Below are 18,595 nucleotides of genomic sequence, written 5' to 3' on the forward strand. Positions count from 1 at the left end.
TATTTGGTCAATTACAAAAGTTCATCTCAATACTTTGACATTTATCCTTTGTTGGCAATGACAGAGGTCAAACGTTTTCTGTAAGCCTTCACAAGGTTGGCACACACTGTTGCTGTTATTTTGGCCCATTCCTCCATGCAGATCTCCTCTAGGGCAGTGATGTTTGGGGCTGTCACTGGGCAACATGGACTTTCAACTCCCTCCAAAGGTTTTCTATAGGGTTTAGATCTGGAGACTGGCTAGGCCACTCCAGGACCTTGAAATGCTTCTTACGAAGCCACTCCTTTGTTGCCCTGGCGGTGTGCTTGGGATCATTGTCATGCTGGAAGACCCAGCCACGTTTCATCTTCAATGCCCTTGCTGATGGAAGGAGGTTTGCACTCAAAATCTCACGATACCTGGCCCCATTCATTCTTTCATGTACATGGATCAGTCGTCCTGGTCCCTTGGCAGAGAAATAGCCACAAAGCATGATGTTGCCACCCCGATGCTTCACAGTAGGTATGGTGTTCTCTGGATGCAACTCAGCATTCTTTCTCCTCCAAACATGACGAGTTGTGTTTCTAACCAAACAGTTCAACTTTGGTTTCATCTGACCATATGACATTCTCCCTATACTCTTCTGGATCATCCAAATGCTCTCTAGCAAACTTCAGACGGGCCCGGATATGTAATGGCTTAAGCAGGGGGACACCTCTAGCACTGCAGGATCTGAGTCCCTGGCGGCGTAGTGTGTTACTGATGGTATCCTGTGTAACGTTGGTCCCAGCTCTCTGCAGGTTATTCACTAGGTCCCCCCGTGTGGTTCTGAGATTTTTGTTCACCGTTCTTGAGATCATTTTGACCCCACGAGGTGAGATCTTGTGTGCAGCCCCAGATCGAGGGAGATTATCAGTGGTCTTGTATGTCTCCCATTTTCTAATTATTGCTCCCACAGTTGATTTCTTTACACCAAGCTGCTTTGGTCTTCGCCATAGTGGAGTTTGGAGTGTGACTGTTTGAGGTGGCGGACAGGTGTCTTTTATACTGATAACAAGTTCAAACAGGTGCCAGTACTACAGGTAATGAGTGGAGGACAGAGGATCCCTGTACATAGTATATAATGTCAGTGTACATGTAATACACTGACTCACCGGTGACGTCTCTAGGTGAAGTCGTTCATCTTCTCTTTTCTCCTTCATCCAGCACAGACCGTCATCACTTCTTCCAGCCAGGACTTGTCTTTGAATAAAATAACACAGTTATCTAGAGCACATTCCCCAACTTCTACATTACACAGCTGAATACGGATGTGCACCCACCATTAATATATAATTAGTCATTATGCAACCCACCATTCCAAATATAATTGTAATCCACCCCTGCGCCCCCACTAACTGTAACTAGACACTTTCCCCACCTAATAAATATATAAATTAATTAGAGCCTTTACTCTTTCCCCCAATTTATTACCAGTCATACTCCTTCATCCACAACGCCCCCCACTCTATACCTCCTGCTCCCCCGATTCATTATATTTACATGCACCCTCTGCCCCAATTCATTATGTCCTGCTCTCCCCACCCCCACCCTCTATTCATCATTTACTCTCCCTCATTCCCCATTCACCATTTGCTTTCCCCACTGCATTCCCAAGTCATCATGTGCTTTCCCCACTCCCATTTTCCAATTCACCATTTGCACTCCCCACCCCTAATTCACCATGCGCTCTTCCCACCCACCACTCCCAAACCACCATGCGCTCATCCTCCCCCCACTCACAATCCTCCATGTGTAGCTCACCCCCCCCACTCCCAATTCCCCATGTGCAGCTCATCCCGGCCCACTGCCAATTCCCCATGTGCAGTTCATCCTCCTCCCCACTCCCCATCATGTGCAGCTCATCCCCCCGTCACTCCCAATTCCCCATCACGTGCAGATCACCCCCCCCCCATTGCTAATTTTCCATGTGCAGCTCATCCTCCCACTCCAAATTCCCCATCATGTGCAGCTCATCCTCCCCCCACTCCATTTAATTAAAAAAAATAAAATAAAATTGTCATACTTACCCCTCATACGATCCCTGCAGCATCCTGGCGCTCCTGTTGCGACGAGGAGATGCACGCCGTTACTGGGTCCTCCTGACTCCTGAAGTCTGAAGGAGCTGCTTCAGCTGCGCAGCTCCAGTAAGGAACTCGGCGCCAAGATGTGCGCCGTCTAAGGCGGTGCGCGCCCCAGTGCTCGGCACTTTATTACAGCATGGAGTGCCGTGATCATAAGCACAAGAGGGGGGCCCTGACTGGACCCAGCCCCCCTCTGTACTGCTGCTCATGGGGCCCCAAACAGCAGTAAGGGCAGTGATGCCCTGATGGCGGCCCTGTCTGCAGGTGGAGGTATGTGCAGATTCCCCATTATTCTCTCTCAGAATTTGCCGTTATTCACACTATGCGTCTATTTTGTGTCTGTTTTTCTTGCATGGTGAAATAAATCATCCCTCTGATTGACAGCTGGCTGCTCGCAGGGAGGCAGCAGGGAGGCGGCTGACAATCAGTGTGATGTCGTCAGTCACGTCCCATCAAGAAAGCAGAGCCAAAGAGAAGCCGCTGCTCCGTCTACGTGACTCATCAGAAGCCTCAGAGTCACCGTCAGGAGCAGTCCGTGACCGCTCTGTTCCCCAGACATTGAGGCAGGGCAGGCAGGCAGTTAGGAACTATCTGCCTTTTACTTCTTCGGCCCATAGTTATAATAATAATATAGTCCTGGATAAACTCTTTAACACACAGATATCATCCGTGGACAGGCTGCTCTTTTTCGTGGACCTATTCACTTGAATAAGCGAGTTTAGGGCAGGACAAGAAAATATCCCTAAATAATCTACTATGTCCGTGTTCACACCACGAGTGCGGCGTTCAGGCTGAACCTCCTCTGGTCCTCAGAGCGAAGCTCATTAACGGCCGCCATAAAAATCCACTTCTTCTTCTTCTTCCGGCATCATCCAGGATCAGATCCACCGATTACTGCTTTATACCGGAATCAGTGATTGTATTATTACATAGAATTATTGATGACGTTACATCTTCTCATCTTCTTCTCATTCAGGTCTCTACAATATCGGATCCTCTCAATGAAGATCTTCTATATAAGAGACGTTTCCTGTCAAAGGTTGATGTGGACAGAGACAAGATGGCGGAGAGGATATTACACCTCACCCTAGAGATCCTCTTCCGGCTTACTGGAGAGGTGAGAGATTCTGATGACGTCACATTACATCATTCTTATCTATGGGAATAACAGATGGACAGAACTGGAGAGGTGAGGACTCTGGAAATGTCTGGAGGGAGATTTATTAATGTGTCTCTCCATAACCAGGATTACACAGTAGTGAAGAAGACCTCTAGTGAGCGCTGTCAGGACCCTGTGTCTGAGGGATGGGGAAGACCCCTGAGCCTAATCACGGGACCTCCACCTCACCCCCTGATACATGAGGACATCAATGACCAGAAGATCCTAGAGTTCACCTACAAGATGATTGAGCTGCTGACTGGAGAGGTGACACTGCTGGGAATGCTGGGACATTATACAGTAACGCTATGAAGGGATCGGGGGGATGATGGTATCATTGTATGTGTCAGGTTCCTATAAGGTGTCAGGATGTCGCCGTCTATTTCTCCATGGAGGAGTGGGAGTATTTAGAAGGACACAAAGATCTGTACAAGGACGTCATGATGGAGGTTCCTCAGCCCCTCACATCACCAGGTAATAGACAGGACTGAATACACACGGCCTATAATTATCTGTATGTAAAGAATGAATTCAGTCCCTGTATGTGTTTCCTCCAGATCTATCCAGTAAGAGGACAACACCAGAGAGATGTCCCCGTCCTCTTCTTCCACAGGACTGTAAACAAGAAGATCCCAATGTTCCTCAGGATCATCAGGTAGATGGAGAGAAGGTGTCATGAGATCTCCCCTATGATGTGTAGACGGCTGTGAAGGTCTTGTGCTCAGTCTTGTTTTTCCCCTTCTCCCATGACAGCTCCACCTGAGAGAGAGGGTATCCACCCATCAAGGACAGGAAACCTACTGAACAAAAGGGTGGTACCTCTCCTATGCATCAGTATGGTTTCCGGTCCTTGAAGGAACCTAAAGAGTAAAGGAACGGTACGATTGAACTTACCCAAGTCTGGTTGGTGCCTGCAAGGATCCGGGATGCTGACCGATCTGGAGACACCACCGCCGGCCAGGAGGTTGGGGTGTGCGGTACCTCTTTGTTGAACTGTCTCCAGCAGGCACGCTGTCCCGGATCTACGCAAACCGGGGCACGTGGTTGCCGGGTCTGCGCAGGGCTCGCCAGTAGGCTCCCTGTACACAGCTCGCTGGAAGGAAAAGTCTGACGCGGAAATAATGTAAGATTTCTGGGGGAGTTCGGGAACGGACGCTGGAGCTGTGGCGTCCCTCCGGTATATAGTGGACGGTTGACCACCAGATGGTGGAGGCTTGCAGCTTTCCTCTTGATGCTATGGATATGCTGGAAGAGTACCAGCAGCCACAGCCACCACGGCTGCAGCGTTATCGTCAGAGAGGCAGCAGTGGCAGCCATACAAGTGGCAGTAAGATTAAGAAGAAGAACAAGGCAGTCCATGAGTCCACCACCTCGAGGGGAGAACGGCCATGTGAACTGATCCAGCCTCCATCTCCGGTACGCTTGACTGAACGAAAGAGTGGTGAGTGATCTTCGTATAAGTTAAATAGGTCCTTTTCTCTCTGTATTCTTTGCTAGGAGGGGCCTAAGAAGTGTAGCACCAAGCTAAAAGATAAGGAATGTGCGGCGATAACTTACCCAGCACATATATGAAGAGACTCTTGTATTCTGAAGACCACCTCTGAAGAAACCCCCAACTTTGCCATGGATTTAAAATCCATAATTAGGGTAGAAGTTACAGACTCCATTAATTCACTGATTCAGAGGGAAAGGGGTAAAAGACCCAAACAGCAGGCTGCTGATTCAGAAGAGTCGGTAATATCTGAGGATAGAGACGAATCGGACTCCTCTTCTTCCTCCTCCTCATCCTCTGATAGTGATACAGGGGGTAGGCCGTGTTGTCCTGCAGAAGACACAGATACGTTGGTAAAGAACTACTATGGGCATGTCAGATACTAAAACCCCAAGAACAGTCCAGGACATTATGTTTCGGAACAAAAGAAAAGTTGCATATTTCCGGTTATTGAGAAAATTAAAATGTTCATTAATAAGGAATGGAGGAAGCCTGAGAAGAAGGATCCGCTGCCCTCGTCATCCGAAAGGAGGTGTCTGTTTGATGAGGATGAAGCCATCATATGGGATAAAACCCCCTAAAATAGACATGGCGGTGGCCAAGTCATCCAAAAGATCTACCCCACCCTTTGAAGATCTGGGAACTCTTAAGGATCCTCTTGATAAAAAAGTGGATGTGTATCTGAAGCAGATATGGATGTCTTTGGCGGGGGCATTAAAACCAGCAGTTTGGGCAACCTGCACGGCCAGATCCATGATGATTTGGTTACAGCAGTTAGAGGATGAGATTAAGAACAACGTCCCTAGGGGTAAGATCCTGTCTAATCTCCCGTTAAAAGAAATTTGTCACCCCCCGGGACCTATCAGACCTCTAATATGGGCATACAGGTGATAGACATGTGAATCTATACTTATGAAAGCAGCAATAGGAGTTTCGTAAAGCAACCACACAAGCCAAAGCAAAACAAGTGGTGAAAAAGTTAAAACGTAACCTTCACTAATAAATAGACAAAATATTACACCAAATATAAAAATTCACACTGACCATAAGTGCAAAAATGTTCCTGGTACACTACCCTAATAAAATATATTTTCTTCTGTATCAAGAAAGTGGCATAGGATAGATACATATGTACAGCCCACCTGAACGACGGATGAAAGAATGGCAGATGTTAATAGAGCAGCTGTGAGGAGCATAAAAAAAACAAGAACCATATGTGACATGCGATAGTCAAACATGAGAGTTCACACTTTAGCTTAATAATGGAACAATCTCACCATTTTTCGATGTCTGTTCAAGATATTGCTCTAAACAGCTCTCAGAACTGGGGCATTACATATCCTCAGCCACCAGTTGTATATGGGACCCCACTCCCGACGCGTGTCTTCACATCAATGGATCATCAGGGGAGATGAGAGGTGGTGTGTCATAACACGCATAGTGTTCCTTACAGTCTGTCGCCGGTCATCCCAAAAATACGGCGCAACTTATGGATAGTATCCATCCTCTTTTTATAGCTCAGAGGCAGCGGTTGCGTCACTTCCGGTTGCGGACCATTCACTTCCGGTCTGTGGAATGCATACCCCGTCGGTGACACGCACTAGTCCGGTCCTATGTTGGATAAATAATAGCCACGTGATAACATGATTAAGGGTTGAACAATTTAATCAAAACAATATCCCAATCTAATTTATAGTCATCACCCTAAAAACCAGAGTTTCACCCCTCCTCTCGTGCACGTCACAGGGCCCTGTGACATGCAGGGAAGGTGGGGTGAGTATGGAAATGTAGCTGGTAGGCGGGGATTTCTTGGCGTCCCCCAGACGCGAAGCTTGGCAGAACAAATTTAATAAAAAACTATTTCACAGCAATCAGACTGCTAATATGGGACATACAGGTAAGTATAGATTCACATTTCTATCACCTGTATGCCCATATTAGCGGTCTGATAGGTCCCAGGGGGTGACAGATTCCCTTTAATGCAAGGAGCAGCTACTTTCCTCGGAGACGCCTTGACAGACTCAGTGAGGTTTGCAGCCAGGTCGGCAAACCTATAAAATGCTGCACATAGAGCACTATGGCTCAAGAGCTGGCCGGGGGATGTTCAGTCCAAGGCCAAGATATGCTCAATTCCATGGGAAGGAGAATTTCTCTTCGGACGGGCATTAGATGATATACTGGACTAGGCGGGAAATAAGAGAATTTCCCAGTGTGCCCATGCCACAATATAGGAAGTCCTTTCATATGAGAAGGTATAATCGAAACAAATACCCTAGGGATCAGTGGAAAAGGGAAGATAGGAAACCAAAAAGTGGCAGTTTCATGTTTGAGAGGACTTCCTCTGAGTCAAGGAAGACTTCCAAGTGACGGGCTTCCCCGGGTAGAAGGAAGGCTGTCCCACTTCCTACCTGCCTGGGAGAAGATTTCAACCAGCATCTGGATTCTTGGGATAGTACGATCAAGGCTAAGACTGGAATTCAAATCCGTTCCCCGGCACACCTTCAGAGTATCATCTCCCTGGGGTCCCAGGGAACAATTGGCTCTGGAGGCGGAAGTTTTAAACCTGGTAGAGAAGCAAGTCCTGACGGAGGTGCCAGTGCAGGAGCAGGGGAAGGGATTCTATTCTCCCTATTCCTAATTAAAGCAAAAGATGGCACCTTCAGGACCATAGTGAACCTGAAAGAAAGGGGTGAACAAATTTCTAGTCTTCAGACCCTTCAAAATGGAGACCATAAAATGCTATTTCCAGTGTGTTATATGAGTGTGCTAGACCTGAAGGACGCCTATTACCACGTCCCAATCTATATGGAAGATCAGAAATTCTTGAGGGTGGCCTTGTATGTAAACGAACAAGTCAGGCACTTCCAGTACAGAGCGCTACCCTTTGGCCTATCTATGGCTCAGAGGGTATTTGCAAAAATTATACTGAAGTCGCAGCGCATCTCCGGTAGCAGAATACCCTAATAATCCTCTACTTGGGTGATATTCTAGTGGTGGGCCAGTCAGTAGAGCACTGCCGTTGTCAACTGATAACAATCAAGACCAGCCTAACCAGGCTGGGAGGACTACTAAATTTGAAAAAATCAAAACTGGAACCACTGAGGGTTCAGTCATTCTTAGGACTTATCTTGAACGCAAGAGAGCAGACTTGTCTACTGCCGGAAGAAAAGAAGGACAAGGTCATAGTCTTTAAGTCTCAGCAGCAGTCACAAAACCTGTTATGACTCTAAGAAGGGCAATGTCACTACTAGGGACAGTGACTTCCTGTATTCCAGCAGTTCAATGGGTCCAGATACACTCCGAGTTTTTGCAACAGGACATTCTAAGTGGCGAAAAAGACTCAAGGGCTGTTTGGAGGGAAACACTTTCCCCGGTGACTATCGATTCCATGACATGGTGGTCGGAACTAGAGAATCTGTCACAGGAAGTCCCTTGGCCATATCAGATCAAGGATACAATAACGACAGACGCAAGCGCGGATGGATGGGGAGCACTTCTGAGGGATTGCGTAGTCCTGGGAGTCTGGTGAAAAACCGAAAAAGGTTATTCGTCAAATATGAAGGAGTTGCTGGCAGTAAGGAACGCAATAATGAAATTCCTTTATTTCCTGCAAGGGCATCATGTTTGCATCATGTCAACAGTCGCCTACATCAACCATCAAGGGGGCACGAGATCCCGCTCTCTAATGTTTGTGGCGGAAGAGATCATTCAGTTTGCGGAACATTGCTTGATGCTGACAACACTTCACATAAAGGGGAAGGAAAACGAAAGAGCAGATTTCCTGAATCGAATCCCACTAAAACAAGGGGAATGGGAAGTAATCCGGCAATCTTCTAACAGCTTGTGGACCGTTGGGGTCAGCCAAATGTAGACCTGTTTGCAAACAGACAAAACGGGAAAATAGGGAAGTTCTGCTCTCTGGATCCAAGAAAAACACCCTATGCAGTGGATGCTCCGCAGATTCCTTGGGACTTCAACCTGGTCTACGCCTTACTCCCATTGATGTTGATTCCCGCAGTGTTGAGGAAAGTCAGGGAGGAGCAAGCGAGGATCATTCTGATTGCTCCATTCTGGCCCAAGAGACCAAGGTTCTTATGGATAAGGATGATGTCATTATCGGACTCATGGATCTTCCCAGATGTTCTGGATCTCCTCAGTCAGAGATCGAGCCTTCATTTGACGGCCTGGAGTTTGAAAGGGCATTATTGATTCAGAAGGGTTTCTCTCTGAACGTAGTCTCTACTCTGCTTAAAAGCAGATAACCAGTAACAATTAAGATATGTGGTAGAACGTGGGCAAAGTTTTAGGCTAGTTCGGGACAAACCTTGGAAGGTGAAATACCAATAAATGTCATATTACAATTTCTCCAGAAAGGTATGGAAATGGGCTTATCTACTAGTACTCTTAGGATATCGGCCCTAGGGGCCTGGTATAACTAGGTGGTTAATAGGTGAATTATTAGATTCATCAAAGCATGTGACAGATGCTGGCCAATACCTGCCCCAAGAATACCTCCCTGGGATTTAAATCTGGTCTTAGAAGCATTAACTAAACTAACTTTGAACCACTAAAAGTATTGCCAGTCAAGACACTCACCTTAAATATGGTGATATTTGTAGCTCTAACATCGGCGACGTACAGGCGTTATCGGTTAACCATCCATTTACGCAGATTGCTAATGATAGGCTGGGTCTAGTCTTAATACAACTCTATCTCCTGAAAGTGGCCACCAAATTTCATGAAAGCCAAGAAATTGCTCTCCCCCCTTTTTTAGTAGTCCTAAAGATGCAGAGGAGTAGAGGCTTCACCCCCTAGATGTTAAACAGGTTCTGATAGGGTACTTGGCTGTGACGAAACAGTGGAGAAAGAGTGAAGCCTTGTGTGAAGACCCGGGGTCTTCCGTGGGCGTAATACTACTCAGACAACAGGGGGTGAGGGTAAAGCAGAGTGGCAATACTTTATTGAACCACTAAACGGACAATAAACACATAAACAGTCCCAGCTAATACCCAAGATGGTACAACATTACACAGTCTCAATCTTCTGCTGGCCCGCCTGGGATAGAACAGCTGCGACTTTGGGACTTTCAGGGCCAGCTTTCTCTACCAGTGGCCCCCTGCTTTTGGCGGACCCCCATAGAGAGGAGGTAGCAGCAAACTTAGGAAGCAGACAGTCCATCGAGGTACAAGGCCAGGAGACCCGAGGGTCCCAACCTGGCCTCTCCGAGAGTTTCCATGGGGCCAGATGACCGGCTAGTCCCAATCTGGCTTTTCCGAATGTCTCCATGGGTTCCAGGCGACCGGAGGGTCCCACCTGGCAACCCCTAAAAACATATCCATGGGGTCAGATGACTTCATCGTCCTCACCTGGTCTCCCCAAATGTATCCATAGGCTCTCTGATGGTCAATGGAGCACATCCGTATCTTTCCAGTCAGGGTCATATACCCTTAGGCTGGAATCATGTAGAATCCAAATCTGTGTCTCTCCTTCTATTAAGCCATGCTACCAAGCTGATGGTTTGAAGAGAGTCTGATCTTTGATTCTCCTTGTAAAGTCTCTTTTTCAATTCTCTGTTTCAATTGTGCCTGCTACAGAGGCATATGTTTCTTTAAATAGTTCCCATTTGTTCTTCCAAGTATACATCCACAGGGCAAGGGTTAGGGAGGGTATTATTCCACAGGGCTCAGTTCTCATTGTTTGAGCGTTCAATCAACCCACACAGCCGTCATAGCAGGGGGGGGCTCTTTAAATCAACATCTAGCTGGCTTTAGTTTAATATGCAATTAGGATAGGAACAAACCTCATTGTTTCAGATCCAAGAGAAGACAACAATCAGGGTTATACAAATACTGGTCTGTCCTTTCTTTTCTTTTTTTTTTTTTTAATCAAATGTTTTTTATTGATTTTTTTATAAAGATTTTCAAAAGGAAAAAATTTAAAAAAACTCAACAAGAAAAACATTGGAGAAGCACAGTTCTCCACCCCTTTAACATTCAGAAACATTAAATATGAGTTATTTATACATCTTGGCTCTGCAAAACCAGCATAACTTGGTGGACGAATATTTGAACATAATAACGATAGTCAATCCAACCAAACATAACTTGTGGAAGCAATAATAACATGCTTTTTAATTTTCAGAGAAGTTTGATTTGAGCGATCATATAAGCGTAACTCAAAGCGAGCCAAGGCGAAATCTCCTCAGTTCTCTAGATGTCAAACCAGAGCCATCAATCCATAGACCCCATATCTTGTCAAATTTAGAGATAGCATCTCTTTTTAGGTATTTACCTTTTTCCAGTCAAATTTATCAATATATTTTGATATCATAGGCTCCTGATCTTTTATCCATTTTTGGGCTATCAATTTTTCTTGCCTTGTATAATGTACGTGCCACCGCAATTTTGTCATACTCATCAGTGGTAGTAGTAGGCCACGCCCTCCACTGTTCTGCTCTTCTTGACCAGCCACAGAAATACACTTACATTCACAAGTCAACGCAAACACGATAGGGTATTTCTCATGGCTTAACAAATCTAGAAGTCTGGCTGATTAAGATTAGAAGCTGTGTCGTCACACCTTGTTTGTTTCCTTCCAGGGAGTTAGGAAAGGCCTCAAAGTAACAAGGGGTACCCTAGGTAGATAGATCAGGGAGGCCATTAGGCTGACCTACTTCTCTAGTAATGTCCCAGTTTCAGATAACTTGAAAGCTTATTCTACCAGGGTCGTTGCGACCTCCTGGGCAGAGGAGGAAGTGTCTATCGAAAGGATATGTAAGACGGTTACACGGTCCTCTTCTTCCATCTTCTATAAGTATTACCGACTTGATTTGTCTTCCTCTGATGATCTATCCTTTGGGAGAAAGGTGTTAGAAGCTGACCATAGATGGGACTTCTCCATCTGTCTGTGACTTTTACAATATTTGTTTCAGGGTGAAGATCTGACCCATATTAATACTACAGAGACATATGTGAGGGGTGATGAGCGGTGTAAGGAGGAGATTCCTACATATGACCACCCAGGTGAGTAGAGACCACTAAATGCAGAGAAGTCACAGGTGAAATAAAATCATGTAATAATCTGTGTCCTGACCGGATTTGTTATCTGTATATTAATTGTTTATTAAAGAATTCTGCAACTTAGATGACTTTATATAAGGCCGACATGGATACTGTTCTTGTGGCAAGTGCTGCAGGTCGAAAATATCTGGAATGAGTTTTGTAAACTTAATTGATGAATTATATAAAATGAATGCCCCTTTATTCTGCCAATACATTTTTTATAACAAAGAATCTTTGTGAACTTTTCTGGTTCCGCATTGTATTATCTAAACTGTCAATTATATTATTCTGAAAATAAAGTCTAAAAAAAAAAGTGCTAAACAATGCAAGGAAAATCCTCAAATTCCCAATTCTGCTCCACCGCGCTGCCCTGCCCCACCGCGCTGCCCTGCTCCACCGCGCTGCCCTGTTCCACCACGCTGCCCTGCCCCACCGCGCTGCCCTGCCCCACCGCGCTGCCCTGCCCCACCGCGCTGCCCTGCCCCATCGCGCTGCCCTGCCCCGCCCCATCGCGCTGCCCTGCCCCACTGCGCTGCCCTGCTCTACCGCGCTGCCCTGCCCCACTGCGCTGCTCTGCTCCACTGTGCTGCCCTGCCCCTTCGCGATGCCCTGCCCCACCGCGCTGCCCTGCTCCACCGCGCTGCCCTGCTCTGTGATGAAGTGCATTTACGGATCAACACTAAAATCAGAAAACTGCTGAAAAACTGTGTAGTGCCCTAATATCAGTATCTTGCTCTATCGATAGATTGAGATCTATTTTGACATCACACTTTTAGTTGGTTAATGACTGAATTTTGCTATTTCATATAGAAATCCTAATAAATATAACATTAACAATATAAAGATACAGTTACATTATTACAAATATATTTGTTTTATTCTTGGCAGACGTCTTTACCGGGAACTCAGAGAGACATATGATATCCTCAGATTTGAAAGCAGATGATCATGGTATCACACCAGATACATGTGAAGATCTATTTTATGATCAAGTGGTCCTATCTTCTGATTCGTTACAGAATGCTGAGCAAAGTAAAAGTCACAGAAAGGGAGTTAAGGAGCTTCACTCAGAGGTGAAGCCATTTTCATGTTCAGAATGTTGTAAACATTTTAATTATAAATCAGATCTTGTTATGCATCAGAGAATTCACACAGGGGAGAAGCCATATTCATGTTCAGAATGTGGGAAATGTTTTATTCGGAAAGCGCATCTTCAGAACCACCAGAAAACCCACACAGGGGAGAAGCCTTTTTCATGTTCAGAATGTGGGAAATGTTTTACAGACAAATCAAATCTTATCAAACATCAGAAAACCCACACCGGGGAGAAGCCTTTTTCATGTTCAGAATGTGGGAAATGTTTTATTCGGAAAGAGTATCTTGATAGCCACCGGAAAACCCACACAGGGGAGAAGTCTTTTTCATGTTCAGAATGTGGGAAATGTTTTAATTGGAAAGCGCATCTTGATATCCACCAGAGAACCCACACAGGGATGAAGCCTTTTTCATGTTCAGAATGTGGGAAATGTTTTATTCGGAAAGAGCATCTTGATAACCACCAGAAAACCCACACAGGGGAGAAGCCTTTTTCATGTTCAGAATGTAGGAAATGTTTTATTCGGAAAGAGCATCTTGATAACCACCAGAAAACCCACACAGGGGAGAAGCCTTTTTCATGTTCAGAATGTGGGAAATGTTTTATTCGGAAAGCGGATCTTGATAGACACCAGAGAACCCACACAGGGGAGAAGCCTTTTTCATGCTCAGAATGTGGGAAATGTTTTTATCGGAGATCAAATCTTGTTGAGCATGTGAAAACTCACACACGGGAGAAGACATATTGATGTTCAGAATGTGGGAAATGTTACAGGGGTAAAGTAGATCTCGTTAGACATCAAAGAAGCCACACAAGGGAAAATCCATTTTCATGCCCAGATTGTGAGAAATGTTTTATCGGAGATCAAATCTTGTTGAGCATGTAAAAACTCACACAGGGGAGAAGCCATATTCATGTTCAGAATGTGGGAAATGTTTTAATTCAAGATTATATCTTGTTAATCATCAAAAAAAATCACACAGTAGAGAAGCTGCATTCATGTTTAGATTGCGGAAAATGTTTTAAACAGAAATCAACTCTTACTATACATCAGAGAATTCACACGGGGGAAAAACCATTTTCATGTTCAGAATGTGGGAAATGTTTTAGCCATAAATCCACTTTTGTTATACATCAGAGAAGCCATACAGGGGAGAAGCCGTATTTATGCTCAGAATGTGGAAAATCTTATAGGGCTAAAATAGATCTTGTCAGACATCAAAGAAGTCACACAGGGGAGAAGCCATACTCCTGTTTAGATTGCGGAAAATGTTTTAAACAGAAATCAACTCTTACTATACATCAGAGAATTCACATGGGGGGAAAACCATTTTCATGTTCAGAATGTGGGAAATGTTTTAGCCATAAATCAGCCTTGGTTATACATCAGAGAAGCCACACCGGGGAGAAGCCGTATTCATGTTCAGAATGTGGGAAATGTTATAGGGCTAAAATAGATCTCGTCAGACATCAAAGAAGTCACACAGGGATGAAGTCATTTTCATGCACAGAATGTCAGAAAAATAGGAGATCAGATCTTATTGACCATCAAAAAAACTCGCATAGGTGCTATGTTATGATTATATTCGGGATGTTTAGAAATGTTTTACCCACATATAACTTCATGAACATCAAAGAGCTCACACAGGAAAGTATGTTTTGTTTTTATACTCTTGGACAATGAAATCACTTTGTTTCTTCTGCTACATTTAAAGACCCACAACATTTTTATGTTTCGATCGATTGAAATGTATGGTGGCTTTCGTATGAATAGTTTTTATTGGTTGCATTTTAGGAAAAGTATAACTTTTTGATCAGTTTTTATTCTGTTTTCCCGATAAACTGATTCAGCTGTAATAATTTTTTTTTAGCTGGACAAAACCGTTGTCTGCTCTAGAACTAAGACAGCCGGTATGGTTAAAATTTCAATTGTGATGCTTGTTTGGCTATGTGCACATGGTGTCTTTAAGATGCCGTCCAAGTCATTTCAAGAAAAATCTGGCTGTCTTTTTCTTGAAGCAGCTTTGCCATAGATTTTTTTGCAGTGGCTCAGCCACTGGCATCTGTGATCTGTACTTTCAAGTATATAAAGTGGGCATCTTGCAAACAGCTGATGAATAAACATGTTACATCTTTTATTCAAGATTTCCGAACCCTGAAGTGGTTAAAAGAAGTGACGCGAGACAGAACAGTTGTGGTCAAAATTATTCAACCTTCATTGCGAATTAGGTTTATTGGCAAAATGTAGTCTTGTAAACAAAGCGCAGATTAGAGGTCATTTTGGGAGAACCAATAAAGCCTAGCTGACGTTTTTGGTGGGGGAAGAAAACACACCGGGATTCTATAGTTAAACGTTGTCTTAGGATGTGTATTACCAGATGAAAACAGTTTGCCAAGGCATATACTGCTGACAACATTGCTGTAAGGCATCTGTGACGATACAGCTTATAATCTTAATCAGCCAGACGATAAGATTTGTTAGTCCAAAAGAAATACACTATTGTGTTTTATGATAAAATGTGAAGACCCGGGGTCTTCCTTGGGCATAATACTACTCAGACAACACAAAATTCACCAAATTTCATGAAAGCCAAGAAATTGCTCTCCCCCCTTTTCTAGCAATCCTAAAAATGCAGAGGAGCAGAGGCTTCACACCCTAGGTGTTAAACAGGTTCTGATGGGGTACTTGGCTGTGACGAAACAGTGGAGAAAGAGTGAAGCCTTGTGTGAAGACCCGGGGTCTTCCGTGGGCGTAATACTACTCAGACAACAGGGGGTGAGGGTAAAACAGCGTGGCAATACTTTATTGAATCACAAAACGGACAATAAACACATAGAACAGTCCAAGCAAATAGCCAAGATGGTACAAAATTACACAGTCTCACCCTTCTGCTGGCCCACCTGGGAATGGAACAGGTGTGATTTTGGGACTTCCAGGGCCAACTACCTCAACCAGTGGCCCCCCCGCTTTTGGAGGGGCCACCACAGAGAGAAGGTAGCGGCAAGCTTAGGAAGCTGACAGTTCATCAAGGTACAAGGCCAGGAGACCCAAGGGTTCCACCCTGGCCTATCTGAGAGTTTACATGGGGCCGGATGACCAGCTGGTCCCATTCTCGCTTCTTCGAATGTCTCCATGGGTTCCAGGCGACCGGAGGGTCCCATTGGCAAACCCATACAACATTTCAATGGGGCCAGGTGACTTCATAGTCCCAAACTGGTCTCCCCAAATGTATCCATGGGCTCTTTGATGGTCAATGGAGTATATCCGTATCTTTCCAGGCAGGGCCATATACCCTTAGGCTGAAATCATGTAGAATCCAAATCTATGTCTCTTTGGTTAAAGCCATGCTTCCAAACTGATGGTCTGATTAGTTTCCCTCTGATTCTCTGTTTCAAATCTTTTTTCACAAGGATAGAAAACCCCTTTTTATATTTAAATATGTGGCTAAGGTAATCAGTCACAGGTCAGAGGTAAAGGTGCAGGGCTCACTCAAGTCTCATTGTTTGAGCTAATCAATTTACATGGTTGGTATAGCAGGGGGCTCTTAAAATCAACATTCTGCTGGCTTTAGTATAATATGCAATTAGCATAGTAACAAACATCATTGTTCACAAACCAATAGAAGACAACATTCAGGATTATACAAATACTGGTCTGTCCTTGACCCAAAGAAACACACAGCAAGTTCTAAAGTCTACACAAACACAATAGTGTATTTCTTTTGGCTTAACAAATGTAACCGTCTGGCTGAGTAAGATTATAAGCTGTATCGTCACAGCTGCTTTCAACTATCCTTGCTGGCCACTGGGTATTTTAGGAGTCTGACACGAGTCTAGGAAAGTCTAGGAGAATAAAGTTCTCTTAGCTACTGATCTACAGTCTAGAGATGAGTAAATCAATTCAAGGTAAGGAAGGAGATAAAAACAAAATCTCACCTTTCTCAGGTCTTTGCACATATATTCCTTTATAGGGTTTTCATCTTCCTTCTGGGTCTCTAGCTATTCCCGTTCCCTAGGCCCCATGCCCACACTTTGGGAGAGAAGCATGTCAATGACGTATGCTACACCACACGTGACTGTATGCAGTGTGGCTCACAATATTAACATGCCATGTGCCTGAAGTGATGTTGTGAAGATATGAGGTTGTGGGATGTAAATATTCACCTAGGCAGGTTAACGATGCAACAATATTTTATTCCTTACATCAAAGTTTTACAACAACTCCAGATAAATGTCCAAAATACAGTTGTCTCAGTCCACAAGATCCCCTCCCCGGGACGGTAGTTCCATTGCCTTTGTACCATGTGATACTCACTGTCTTCCAACTTTTGGTTGGCCCACAGATTTCGTATCTCCAGCCAGTATAGTCTGTATTCACATTCCACAGTCCTCCAGACGACCTATAAAATGATGGAAGAACAGGTATCCAGTTGCAACAGTTCTTTAAGAAAGTTTAAATCCAAACAACAGATCCCACAACTGTAGCACGTTTATCCAGCCCAGTCGGTAACTGATCTCCAACACTCCATAGGCCATCCATCCCTGGGCTCCAAGACCTCGGGCCTCGATCCTATCCCTTCCACATCATTACACCAACTCACGACTAAACATGTGGCTTATTGTCCTGCCTCCCTGGGATCAGCCCCCTGGGTGGGCAGAAGTGTTCTCCCTCTCCCCCCAAAACTAACTGTGTAGTAGTGGAGGTATTTTTTCTCAGACCGAACCCATCGCCTGGGTCTGCATCTGAGACGACTTCCTGTGGTGACGGCTCTGCTGGGTCTACTTTTTCCATCCACACAATGGGACTAGTGGCTGATAGAACAATAGCTTAAGGCTCCTGAGATACGGCCCAATCAGAAGAGACCCAAATGAAAGATAGAAGATCCGATTGACATGACCTATGGTAGTGAGACAAGTATGGGGAAGGCTGCGTATAAAGGTGTGGGGTTTTTTTTTGCTGAGTTTTTAAGTGCAGAAACTCTTTAAAGTTGCAGAGTTTCTGCTGTGAATTTGGTTAAGGAGTCAATTTTTACCATCGGTTTTTCATCACTGATTTTCTTGAATGAGAAAATAACTAAATTGCAAAGCTTCTCCTCTCAAATATACAGTGAAGGAAATAATTATTTGATCCCTTGCTGTTTTTTGTAAGTTTGCCCACTGACAAAGACATGAACAGTCTATAATTTTAAGGGTAGGTTAATTTTAACATTGAGAGATAGAATATCCCCCCAAAAAATCAAGAAAATCACATTGTATAAATTAGATCAATTTATGTGCATTTTGCAGTGAGAAATAAGTATTTAATTCCTCTGGCAAACAACACTTAATACTTGGTGGCAAAGCCCTTGTTGACAAGCACAGCAGTCAGACATTGTTTGCAGTTGATGATGAGGTTTGCGCACATGTCAGGAGGAGTTTTGGTCCACTCCTCTTTGCAGATCATCTCTAAATCATTAAGATTTTGAGGCTGTCGCTTGGCAACTCGGAGCTTCAACTCCCTCCATAAGTTTTCTATGGGATTAAAGTCTGGAGACTGGCTAGGTCACTCCATGACCTTAATGTGCTTCTTTTTGAGCCACTCCTTTCTTGCCTTGGCTGTATGTTTTGGGTCATTGTCTTGCTGGAAGACCGAGCCTCGACCCATTTTTAATGTCCTGGCGGAGGGAAGGGAGGTTGTCACTCAGG

The 18,595-nt window shown here is 44.5% G+C and overlaps 1 pseudogene; it reads left to right on the top strand.

Annotated features, from left to right (window-relative positions):
• The first annotated feature begins 3,306 nt into the window (after positions 1-3,306).
• Positions 3,307-14,997, top strand: LOC141197724 (uncharacterized; annotated as a pseudogene).
• Positions 14,998-18,595: the final 3,598 nt, after the last annotated feature.

Source organism: Phyllobates terribilis, unplaced genomic scaffold (assembly GCF_046119375.1).
Source record: "Phyllobates terribilis strain yellow unplaced genomic scaffold, ASM4611937v1 Scaffold_86__1_contigs__length_6382490, whole genome shotgun sequence".
Taxonomy (NCBI): domain Eukaryota; kingdom Metazoa; phylum Chordata; class Amphibia; order Anura; family Dendrobatidae; genus Phyllobates; species Phyllobates terribilis.